General features: G+C 37.7%; 1 protein-coding gene across 4 annotated transcripts in view; it reads right to left on the bottom strand.

Annotated features, from left to right (window-relative positions):
* The window catches only part of LRMDA (leucine rich melanocyte differentiation associated), a 1,078,273-nt gene that overhangs the window by 268,729 nt on the left and 796,206 nt on the right, over window positions 1-13,338 (bottom strand). The window lies entirely within an intron of this gene.

Here is a 13,338-nt window from a genome sequence, read left to right as displayed (position 1 = left end):
ATCCTGAAAGCAGCCCGGGAAAAGAAGTCTGTAACGTACAATGGTAAAAATATTAGATTGGCAGCAGACTTATCCACAGAGACCTGGCAGGCCAGAAAGAGCTGGCATGATATATTCAGAGTACTAAATGAGAAAAACATGCAGCCAAGAATACTATATCCAGCTAGGCTATCATTGAAAATAGACGGAGAGATTAAAAGCTTCCAGGACAAACAAAAACTGAAAGAATTTGCAAATACCAAACCAGCTCTACAGGAAATATTGAAAGGGGTCCTCTAAGCAAAGAGAGACCCTCAAAGTAGTAGATCAGAAAGAAACAGAGACAATATACAATAACAGTCACCTTACAGGCAATACAATGGCACTAAATTCATATCTCTCAATACTTACCCTGAATGTTAATGGGCTAAATGCCCCAATCAAAAGACACAGGGTATCAGAATGGATAAAAAAACGAAACCCATCTATATGTTGCCTACAAGAAACTCATCTTACACCCGAAGACACCTCCAGGTTTAAAGTGAGGGGGTGGAAAAGAATTTACCATGCTAATGGACATCAGAAGAAAGCAGGAGTGGCAATCCTTATATCAGATCAATTAGACTTTAAGCCAAAGATTATAATAAGAGATGAGGAAGGACACTATATCATACTCAAAGGAACTGTCCAACAAGAAGATCTAACAATTTTAAATATCTATGCCCCTAACGTGGGAGCAGCCAACTATATAAACCAATTAATAACAAAATCAAAGAAACACATCAACAAGAATACAATAATAGTAGGGGATTTTAACACTCCCCTCACTGAAATGGACAGATCATCCAAGCAAAAGATCAACAAGGAAATCAAGGCCTTAAATGACACACTGGACCAGATGGACATCACAGATATATTCAGAACATTTCATCCCAAAGCAACAGAATACACATTCTTCTCTAGTGCACATGGAACATTCTCCAGAATAGATCACATTCTTGGTCCTAAATCAAGTCTCAACCGGTATCAAAAGATTGGGATCATTCCCTGCATATTTTCAGACCACAATGCTCTAAAGCTAGAACTCAATAACAAGAGGAAATTTGGAAAGAACCCAAATACATGGAGACTAAACAGCGTCCTTCTAAAGAATGAATGGGTCAACCAGGAAATCAAAGAAGAATTGAAAAAATTTATGGAAACAAATGATAATGAAAACACAACAGTTCAGAATCTGTGGGACACAACAAAGGCAGTCCTGAGAGGAAAATATATAGCGGTACAAGCCTTTCTCAAGAAACAAGAAAGGTCTCAGGTACACAACCTAACCCTACACCTAAAGGAGTTGGAGAAAGAACAAGAAAGAAACCCTAAACCCAGCAGGAGAAGAGAAATCATAAAGATCAGAGCAGAAATCAATGAAATAGAAACCAAAAAAACAATAGAACAAATCAACGAAACTAGGAGCTGGTTCTTTGAAAGAATTAATAAGATTGATAAACCCCTGGCCAGACTTATCAAAAAGAAAAGAGAGAGGACCCAAATAAATAAAATCATGAATGAAAGAGGAGAGATCACAACGAACACCAAAGAAATACAGACAATTATAAGAACATACTATGAGCAACTCTACGCCAACAAATTTGACAATCTGGAAGAAATGGATGCATTCCTAGAGACATATAAACTACCACAACTGAACCAGGAAGAAATAGAAAGCCTGAACAGACCCATAACCAGTAAGGAGATTGAAAAAGTCATCAAAAATCTCCAAACAAACAAAAGCCCAGGGCCAGACGGCTTCCCGGGGGAATTCTACCAAACATTTAAAGAAGAACTAATTCCTATTCTCCTGAAACTGTTCCAAAAAATAGCAATAGAAGGAAAACTTCCAAACTCATTTTATGAGGCCAGCATCACCTTGATCCCAAAACCAGACAAGGATCCCAACAAAAAAGAGAACTACAGACCAATATCCTTGATGAACACAGATGCAAAAATTCTCGCCAAAATACTAGCCAATAGGATTCAACAGTACGTTAAAAGGATTATTCACCACGACCAAGTGGGATTTATTCCAGGGCTGCAAGGCTGGTTCAACATCCGCAAATCAATCAATGTGATACAACACATTAATAAAAGAAAGAACAAGAACCATATGATACTCTCCATAGATGCTGAAAAAGCATTTGACAAAGTACAGCATCCCTTCCTGATCAAAACTCTTCAAAGTGTAGGGATAGAGGGCACATACCTCAATATTATCAAAGCCATCTATGAAAAACCCACCGCAAATATCATTCTCAATGGAGAAAAACTGAAAGCTTTTCCGCTAAGGTCAGGAACACGGCAGGGATGTCCGTTATCACCACTGCTATTCAACATAGTACTAGAAGTCCTAGCCTCAGCAATCAGACAACAAAAGGAAATTAAAGGCATCCAAATCAGCAAAGAAGAAGTCAAACTATCACTCATTGCAGATGATATGATACTCTATGTGGAAAACCCAAAAGACTCCACTCCAAAACTGCTAGAACTTGTACAGGAATTCAGTAAAGTGTCAGGATATAAAATCAATGCACAGAAATCAGTTGCATTTCTCTACACCAACAACAAGACAGAAGAAAGAGAAATTAAGGAGTCCATCCCATTTACAATTGCACCCAAAACTATAAGATACCTAGGAATAAACCTAACCAAAGAGACTAAGAATCTATACACAGAAAACTATAAAGTACTCATGAAAGAAATTGAGGAAGACACAAAGAAATGGAAAAATGTTCCATGCTCCTGGATTGGAAGAATAAATATTGTGAAAATGTCTATGCTACCTAAAGCAATCTACACATTTAATGCAATTCCTATCAAAGTACCATCCATTTTTTTCAAAGAAATGGAACAAATAATCCTAAAATTTATATGGAACCAGAAAAGACCTCGAATAGCCAAAGGAATATTGAAAAAGAAAGCCAAAGTTGGTGGCATCACAATTCCGGACTTCAAGCTCTATTACAAAGCTGTCATCATCAAGACAGCATGGTACTGGCACAAAAACAGACACATAGATCAATGGAACAGAATAGAGAGCCCAGAAATGGACCCTCAACTCTATGGTCAACTCATCTTCGACAAAGCTGGAAAGAATGTCCAATGGAACAAAGACAGCCTCTTCAATAAATGGTGTTGGGAAAATTGGACAGCCACATGCAGAAAAATGAAATTGGATCATTTCCTTACACCACACATGAAAATAGACTCAAAATGGATGAAGGATCTCAATGTGAGAAAGGAATCCATCAAAATCCTCGAGGAGAACACAGGCAGCAACCTCTTCGACGTCAGCCGCAGCAACATCTTCCTAGGAACATCACCAAAGGCAAGGGAAGCAAGGGCAAAAATGAACTTTTGGGATTTTATCAAGATCAAAAGCTTTTGCACAGCAAAGGAAACAGTGAACAAAACCAAAAGACAACTGACAGAATGGGAGAAGATATTTGCAAATGACATATCAGATAAAGGGCTAGTGTCCAAAATCTATAAAGAACTTAGCAAACTCAACACCCAAAGAACAAATAATGCAATCAAGAAATGGCAGAGGACATGAACAGACATTTCTGCAAAGAAGACATCCAGATGGCCAACAGACACATGAAAAAGTGCTCCATATCACTCGGCATCAGGGAAATACAAATCAAAACCACCATGAGATATCACCTCACACCAGTCAGAATGGCTAAAATGAACAAGTCAGGAAATGACAGATGCTGGCGAGGATGCGGAGAAAGGGGAACCCTCCTACACTGTTGGTGGGAATGCAAGCTGGTGCAACCACTCTGGAAAACAGCATGGAGGTTCCTCAAAATGTTGAAAATAGAACTACCCTATGACCCTGCAATTTCACTGCTGGGTATTTACCCTAAAGATACAAACATAGTGATCCGAAGGGGCACGTGCACCCGAATGTTTATAGCAGCAATGTCTACAATAGCCAAACTATGGAAAGAACCTAGATGTCCATCTACAGACGAATGGATAAAGAAGATGTGGTATATATACACAATGGAATACTATGCAGCCATCACAAGAAATGAAATCTTGCCATTTGCGACGACGTGGATGGAACTAGAGGGTATCATGCTTAGCGAAATAAGTCAATCGGAGAAAGACAACTATCATATGATCTCCCTGATATGAGGGAGAGGAGATGCAACATGGGGGGTCGAGGGGGTAGGAGAAGTGTAAATGAAACAAGATGGGATTGGGAGGGAAACAAACCATAAGTGACTCTTAATCTCACAAAACAAACTGAGGGTTGATGGGGGGAGGGGGTTGGGAGAGGGGGTGGGGTTATGGATATCGGGGAGGGTATGTGCTATGGTGAGTGTTGTGAAGTGTGTAAACCTGGCGATTCGCAGACCTGTACCCCTGGGGATAAAAATATATGTTTATAAAGCTGTAAAAAAAAAAAAAAAGAAAGAAAGAAAGGATGAATCCCCAAGTTTTGTAGCAACATGGACGGGACTGGAAGAGATTATGCTGATTGAAATAAGTCAAGCAGAGAGAGTCAATTATCATATGGTTTCACTTATTTGTGGAGCATAACAAATAGCATGGAGGACAAGGGGAGATGGAGAGGAGAAGGGAGTTGAGGGAAATTGGAAGGGGAGGTGAACCATGAGAGACTATGGACTCTGAAAAACGATCTGAGAATTTTGAAGGGGTGGGGGGTGGGAGGTTGAGGGCACCAGGTGGTGGGTATTGTAGAGGGCATGGATTGCATGGAGCACTGGGTGTGGTGCAAAAATAATGAATACTGTTATGCTGAAAAAAAATTAAAAAAAATTAAAAAAAAAAAAAAGAAGGGGGGAAAAAGTAGATCCTCCTTTAAAAAAAAGTTTTTATGGACGATTTCATGAAATTTTTCTCATACTTGCTACACGCAATTCCAGGTGGCATTCAACACAGTACCGCACCATTATCATTAATATGAAAAACAGTGATTGTGGCTTATTATGTTAAGGTGATTTATTTTAATTCTGAGAATTCCAGGAGGTAGACTACTTCTGTCTCAGATCAATTTTAATCAAGGAGAACAAGTCACACAATGAGCTCATAGTACACTCTTAATAAACAGGGCCAAATTAATGAATGACCAATGTACAAAATGCAAAATAAGATAGAAAATAAATGTTAAATACATAGAATGGATAATTTCCAATGTCAGAGGGGACACCGCAAAAATTTTTGAGAGTCTCAGAATTGGAAGTTGACCCAGAGGTAATCCTATATGATTGTGCATTCAACCACTGTGGAAACCAAACCCTCTACTACCAAGGGTGGAATGGCTTGCCCAAGGTCACCAAACTAGAAGGTGGCCAAAAAGGAATGGTACCCAGCTGTCCTAAATACCTGCCCATCATTCTTTCCAGCACAACCCAGACCCATAATCCATTGTACCCCATAATCACTTTTCTTTTCTTTCTTTCTTTTTCTTTCTAGTTAATTCCATGTGCCTTGGATCAAATTATAGCATCCCTTGTCTGGCTCAGGACTTGGCTCCCTACGTCTCTAGATTCTCTGACAAGAGAACATGTTTCAAAATATCCTTTTGACAATGATCTTAACTATGGGGACATTGCCTAAACATCTAATATTACCAATTATCTACTCTGGATATCCCATATATGAAAGTATCTCTCCACCACATACACACCCCCAAATAAGGGTTAAATGCTCAAGTTGGCCATAGTCAAATCTTGGATCAACCATTTACTAGTTATGTGGCCTTGGGCTGGTTAGTTAACCTGCCAGTGCCTCAGTTTCCTTGTCTATAAATGGATCTAAAGTAGTATCAATTTCATAGTGTTATTATGAGCACTAAATTAGATAATGTAACACTTTTAAAACAATGTCCATAAGAAGCACTTATTAACTTTATAATCCTTAGCCTGTATCAACTTTTGGCATAGTAAATCTAATATTCTTATTAAAGCTCTATAAGCTTTGTATCCTTTCAAGTGTCCTAAATTTACTTTACAGAAGTTTCATGGAAGTTTCATTATTAACAGTAAAACAATGATGGGGAGGAGGACAATGATGATAGCAGATAACATTCTTTACCTATATTCTATCCCAGGCCCTGCTGTAAACACATTACATTCATTATTAATAGCCCTAGGAGGCAAATATTCTTATTTTCTTCAAATTACAGATGTGACCTAGAAAGGTTAAATAACTTATCCAAGGTCATCCAGGTATAATACACTGTAATTTATGGTTACCGTATTTGGTCAGCAACTCCATACCACTGAATTTATCCATGTATAATGCTATTAATATTGCTCATGCTCTCCTTTGTTCTCCATTTTTCTCAAACAGTTTTAATCATTATTACTTTCCTCAAGGACCTTACAGCTAAAACAAGGAAATAGGATAAAGGCATACAAAAATCACATCCAAATAAAAAATCCAAATTTGTTCAAACCTGTCCAGTTCCACCATACCTACTTCTCTCCAGTTGGTCATAATAGTTTTTGAGAGCATATATAACCATAGCACCAAATCACTGTTTAAATATTTCAGGAAAAATAAAAGAATAGTCTAGGGAAAATCAATTAGCTTGTGAGTTCAAACTTGGAACACACCGTACTGATTTTTAGAAAAAGAGGGCAGGCCAGGGAGGTTCTACAGAAGAGCTTTTGTGAAATTAGAGTTGGGATTTCTGTAAAAGACGGTGTTTTATCACGGAAACAATGGACAAAAAAAAATCAGGGAATTACCTATATGATGTCTGAGTGCTATTAACAAAGGCAGGTAATAGACTATGGTGAATCACTGCTGACTGTCAGATTATCTTGTTGAGGATCACTGCTGTCAGAGTGTCAAGGTCAGGATAAGACACTGGAACAAAGCAGAAGTGAAGAAAGCTCGTCCCCAAGCCGACCTGCTGACCGTTAGTGGTACAGGTGACATGATGACTATATTATGGTCTTCTATGTGTAGAACACTTCATTGTTTATAAAGCACTTTCACAGTCATTATCTCATTGTGTTTTTAAAGAATTTCCTGTGGAAGAGTTGGTAATGAACCAAACTTGCAGAGGAAAACTTCACTTTCAGGAGCACATTTCCACAGTTTAAGAAAAGATACCTATTTTGAATTGAGTATCCCACATAAGAACAGATAAACACAGGAATGATGATTTATTAATTAAGTATGCATCTCAGATACTATCCTAAGGAAACAAATTAATACACAAGTCTCTACATTCAAAGAGCCCTCAGGCTAGATGAGAGAAGAATGCACATACACTGTAAAGATCACAATTACTACTACACATGGTACAAAAGTGAGGCACAATAATTGTGCTGAATTCCAGATGAGCAGAAATGATTTCTAGGTGAAACACTGAAGAATGCACTATAAAAGATGGAGGATTTGAGCTGGGCCTTCAAGAATCCTTAGAATTTGAAATGTCAGGAGGGAAAAAAGTGAGGTTACATAGACAGTTAGCATACATATAAACCTATGCTTATTAGTTTTCATACTTAAAAAAATTCTTGAATTTCTTAAATAAAATTGTGCTATATAAATTCCTCCCCTTATACACAGTAAAATAAAAAAAACTAGTAAAAACATCAAAACATATAAATAGAGAAACTAAACAAGGTTGGGGATATAAACTAACACAGTAAGATTTCGAAATTGGAATTTCATGAAAGAGACAGAGATGCTTCGGCAGAGGCATACACAACTCATTTCCACACAACGCTTTCAGTCACCACTAATCATACAGGGAAATCCACAAAATCCTATGAATTCTCATGAATGCTTTCAAGTCTAAAGAGAAGCAGACTTCATACAGGCATTCTTATCTCCTCTTTCTAAATAATGAATTAAATACATACTAGGAAAAACAGGTGAAACACAGAAAACTAACAAGTGAGCAGACTCTCAAGGGTGTGAAGATGACAAGTCAGCATGGTGAACTGGAGAAGTAACCCAGACTCCCAAAGAAAACCTTGATGGAAGACATTTCACACAATGTCACATAAGAGAACTGAGGCTGAGTTCTGACAAGGGTCACACTGCCCCTCGGCAGACCTAGTCTCCTCCCATGTCATTTCTCAAGTGATAAAACATAAAATATTTCTCAGACTGAACTCTGAGGGTAAAAGAAACTGGTTTTGTATAAGATGGAAAGATAATCAAGAAGCCATCCATTGGGCACCTGGGTGGCTCAGTGGGTTAAAGCCTCTGCCTTCTGCTCAGGTCCTGATCTCAGGGTCCTGGGATCAATTCCCGCATAGGGCTCTCTGATCAGCAGGGAGACTGCTTCCCTTCCTCTCTCTCTGCCTGCCTCTCTGCCTGCCTCTCTGCCTGCCTGTGATCTCTGTCTGTCAAATAAATAAATAAAATCTTTAAAAAAAAAAAAAAAGAAGAAGAAGAAGCCGTCCATTACAGGGATGCCTGGGTGGCTCAGTCAGTTAAGCATCCAACTCTTGAAATCAACAGGTCACGATCTCAAGGTCATTAAACTGAGCCCCATGTTGGGCTCTGTGCTGAGTATGGAGCCTGCTTAGGATTCTCTCTGTCTCCCTCTCTCTTCCCCTCCCCCATCCATACTCCTACTCATTCATGTGCATGTGCTCTCTATCACTCTTAAAAAAAAAAAAAGAAGAAGAAGCTATCTGTTGTATATTTTCAGGGCCACTCAAGCATTAACAGAAGGAAAAGAAATAGCATGGCAAACATACAGGCCTGCTGGAAATAATAACAACAAAACCAGGAAAGGGAAGACAGAAGCATATCATGCAAAAGACAAAGAACCCAACATCTCAAGGACTAGGAAAAATATCATAATAGCTTTATGCTATAAAACAACTTAATGAGAACAAGACTTTAATAAAAGAGGGGCTAAACTGAATGTAATTCAACTGAACGACCATTCTGCCCAATACACCCTACCTCTTCCACTGATTACAACTAAAAACTCTGTATAAAATACCTGATGATTCTGAGGAGTAAACAAAGGTAGGTGTATTTTAGAGAAGCTACCTATCAACACGTGAATTTCCAGGTTTCACTTTTTTTCTTGTGACCATTCCCAGCAGCAGTTTCCACAGAGCCATGGGATCGAGCAGCAGTAGGGGAAGCTAAATCTCTGCTTCCTATTTCTACCTTCAATTCCTGAGCTTAAGAGGTGAGAAAGGCAGGTCTTTAAGGATTGGAAGGCATAAGAGGAATTTCATGGTGGAAAGAGTATAGAAGGGAAACTTCTAATTCTGTATACAAAACCACACATTTCTGACTCACTTATGAGTTCTGCATATGAAGGACATATCTAAAACATTTTAGAAAAGCTCTGAGAAGCTAATTAAGACTGTAAACCACCATACATGTCCCATACTAGCTCCTGAGCGGTCCTTGCACAAAATGAATCAAAGAAGGATGGCAAAGGCTTTGGCAAGTGAACTGAGATTGGAACCCACACAAGGCGAGGCGCAATCTGTGCTCTGAAAGTAATGAGGCTGATTTCCTGCTAAAACAAAGAGAAATCAACATTGTTCTTAGGGTTATAACACAGCACAAAATAAAAGAAATATAATGTTCAAAATGTCCAAGATATAATACAAAAGTTATTCAGTATACAAAGAAGTAGGAAAATGTGACCAATATTGAAGGGAAAAGATAATCAGTAGATACCAACTCAAGATAGCCTAATTGTTGGAATTATCAAATAAAGACTTCCAAGCTGTTATTAAAAACATGCTTCAAGAAGTAAAGTTAAACAAGACTGAAATTAGTGGAAAAGTAGTTCTCAAGAGAGAAACAGAAAATATTTAAAAAATTGGAAATTTTGGAACTGGTTAATGTACTTTGTGAAATAAAACACTCATTGGCTGATATCAACAGCAGAAGAGAGATAATGGAGGAAAGATGCAGCAACCTTGAAGATAAAGGAAAATAAATTACCCACTGAGACACCAGGGTGGCTAGAGTGGGTTAAGCATCTGCCTTCGGCTCAGGTCATGATCTCAGGTTGCTAGGATCAAGTCCCACACGGGGCTCCCTACTCTGCAGGGAGTCTGCTTCTCTTCCCTCTGCCCCTATTTGTGTGCTCTCTCTCACTCGCTCACTCACTCTCTCCAATAATAAATAAAATCTTTTCAAAAAGGGAAAAAAATAAAATAAATTATCCGGGCTGAAAAACAGAAACAAAACAAAAAGAATCTTATGAACCCATGGAACAATACTAAAAGGTCTAATACATGCATCACTGCAATACCATAAAGGAAGAAGAGATTGTGCAGAAAACATTTGAAAGAATGTGGAAAAACTTAACAAAATGGGTGAAAATTTAACATGTTCAAGAATCTTGGCCAACCCCCAATAGGATAAACCCAAAACCAATTTTTTGAATGGACTGAAAAAGAAAACTTAAGGAAATAAAACCATATCATTCAGAACTAAAAAGCAATTTGGAAAGATGAAAGAATAGAAAGGAGACACTAAAAGTCAAATTACTGAGAGAAGAAAAAAAAAAGATTGAGATTATCACAGTAGATGCACATGAAAAGAGACAAATTAAAGGTCTCAGCTAATACTCATGGAAAATAAAGATGCTGGGGGCGCTTGAGTGGCTCAGTCAGTTAAGCATCTGCCTTCAGCTCAGGTTATGATCCCAGGGTTCTGGGATGGAGTCCCACATCTGGCTCCCTGTTCAGTGGGGAGTCTGCTTCTACTTCCCCCTCTGCCTCTTCCCCTGCTCATTCTCTTTTTTTCTCTCTCTCTCTCAAATAAAATCTTCAAAAAAAAATTAAAAAGATGTTATTTATATTCCTAAAAAGTGGAATAGAAAACATATTAAAATATATTTTAAATAAATATTTAATATATTTGTAGAGACTACATTTTTGTAGTCTCTAAAATGAAGAAAAAGAAACTGTACACCAAGAGAGCTTACCAGGTTTCATGAAAATAATACATAAAATGATCCACAGTTAGATGAATCTTAAGGAAGCTAATGAAATTCAAAGAAAAAAAGAGGATACAGACAGCCAAGTAAAAGAATCACATACAAGGAGGAAAAGTCAGACCCACAATATACTTATGCAGAATCACATTTAATGCCAGGAGAAAATGAAGAAATATTTATGGAATTATTTTTTAAAACCGTACATCCTAAAAATATTATACCCAACTCATATGTCATTCAAATATAACAGAAACACAGAACTTAAAGAATCCAGGAGTTGTATACCCTTTATAAAAAATGTCATGAGAAGAAAATCGAGACAATTAGAGTTTAAATAACAATTTAGGAATGAAAAGCTATGATCACAAAAACTGGTAATGAGTCCCAAGTTCACTTAAATATAGAATCAATACTACACAGACATGGAAAACACTGTTACAAATATTGTTACAATTGTCATTGACAGTGTAAAGATAAGGTAACTAACAAAAATTGAGAGGTATGGGGAGTGGTAGGAGAAGCTCTAATCTTCATCCTTCAAAGCAGAGAGTCAGTGATCTTGTCCAAAACTGACACATATAAAGAAATAAGTTCTCCAATTTCAAAACATGCATACTCTATTTTTCTCCCAGTAGAGTACTTGTCAATTCTATTTTTATAAAAGTAGGAGTGTTCCATCATTCCCTCTTTCTGTACATAGCCAAGCTGCTGTCACAAAGAAAAATTCTGTTCTAACTAAACAAGTTCTATGGTGCTATGTTCTAACTAAACAAGGTAACTATCTAGAAAGAACAAGCACATTTGGAGTGTACAAAGTTTTCTACCTGACCTTGCAAGGACACATACACACAAACACACACACACACGTACTCTTAATATGTGTCTCTGCATTACCTATTCCCAAGAAGTGGTTGTACTCCTAGAGACCTGGTCACTTTTAAAATAACCCAACTGGCTTTTGAATGAACATATACAGATTATGCACCAGGCCTACTATAGCCAGATGATCTAATTTGATGTTATAAATGCCATTTCTCAACTCATTTCTTTAATTCTTCCAATATATATGCAATAAGTTTAGATAGGATTAACTAAAAAGAGGAAATATGTGCAAATGTATTTCCTTTCCTGGTGTGTTTTATTTTAAGATCTCCATAAAAGACGCATATAATGACTTATTCTAACACCTGAAACTTGTGATATTGAAACAGTTTATGAGACACTATGAATGACTCAGATACCATTAAGACAGTAGAGTTGGAATATCAAATAACAGTGAAAAATGTCTTCAAATGTTTGGAAGTGTATATCTTGCTTTATCTAAAAAAAGATAGTTTATATAAATCCATAAAAGCACATAAAAATACCTAAAGATAATAAAAATCACAACAGTAGAAGTACTTGTTGGACTTACTATGTTAAGAACCTAACATGGATCATCTCATTTCATCTTGAAATGTCCTCATCAGTTAATGTCTTTTTCATTCTCCTCATCCAGGGATATTGTATGGGAAAAATACTGGAGAACATAGGACATGAGGCTCTGTGATTAGCACTCAGGATTCCTGAGACTTTCATCTCAAGTGAAGTTAGGTGGGAATGATGAGATGCTGTCTTCTCGGGGGTGGGGGAATGGTGATAAAGGAAAGCCAACAGTCCCTCCCTATTCATTCGTGGGTCCCTCAGGCTGGGATAGAGCCTCTAAGCATCTTAGCTTTTCTCACTGGATGACTCCAAAGGGAGGCCACACGTAAGTTAGAGGTCCCCTCATTCACCCTGAATCAAGGTTCACTCTTCTGCTCCCCTAGATTAAACCCCCATTTTGTACACTTTAAGCTGGGTCAAGCACTTATGGAATTAATTAGGCAAAAATAATTTTAGTCCTAGAGCAAAAGTACCTTTCAAAGTTCTGCTTTCAAAGTTCTGCTAACTCTACTTAGGTCTTCCTTTAGATCTTCCAGTATACATGTGATTGTGTGTACATCCACAACTAAGCAATGTACAGGCCCTACTTTGCGTCTAGTGAACCCATAATTCTGGCCAAAATGAGATCACAGAATGACCAACAAGAACACGATAGTGAAGATCAATAAGGCTAAAAGAGAACATGTTTATTTAATCACTGACATTGAGAGCTTTTCTTTGCCAATAATTAGCGAAGGACTAGAAAGTTGAAAACTTCTGTTTCAACTGGAAAGCATGGACATTTTTATAAGGCAGGAATTCTTGGTTACGTGTAGATCTGCAGAGAGCTTCTTCTAGAAGTCACTCTTGACATGGCCTGGATAGCTTAGTGTTTAGCATGTGGGCAAAGGACAAGGGAGAAAGAGATGGCTATTCTTTTTTATGTGATTATTTCCACTGCACTTATCAAATCAAAA

Source organism: Lutra lutra, chromosome 14 (genome assembly GCF_902655055.1).
Source record: "Lutra lutra chromosome 14, mLutLut1.2, whole genome shotgun sequence".
In the NCBI taxonomy this organism is placed as follows: domain Eukaryota; kingdom Metazoa; phylum Chordata; class Mammalia; order Carnivora; family Mustelidae; genus Lutra; species Lutra lutra.
The sequence above is the reverse complement of the archived record's forward strand: the minus strand, read 5'-3'. Positions and strand labels throughout refer to the sequence as shown.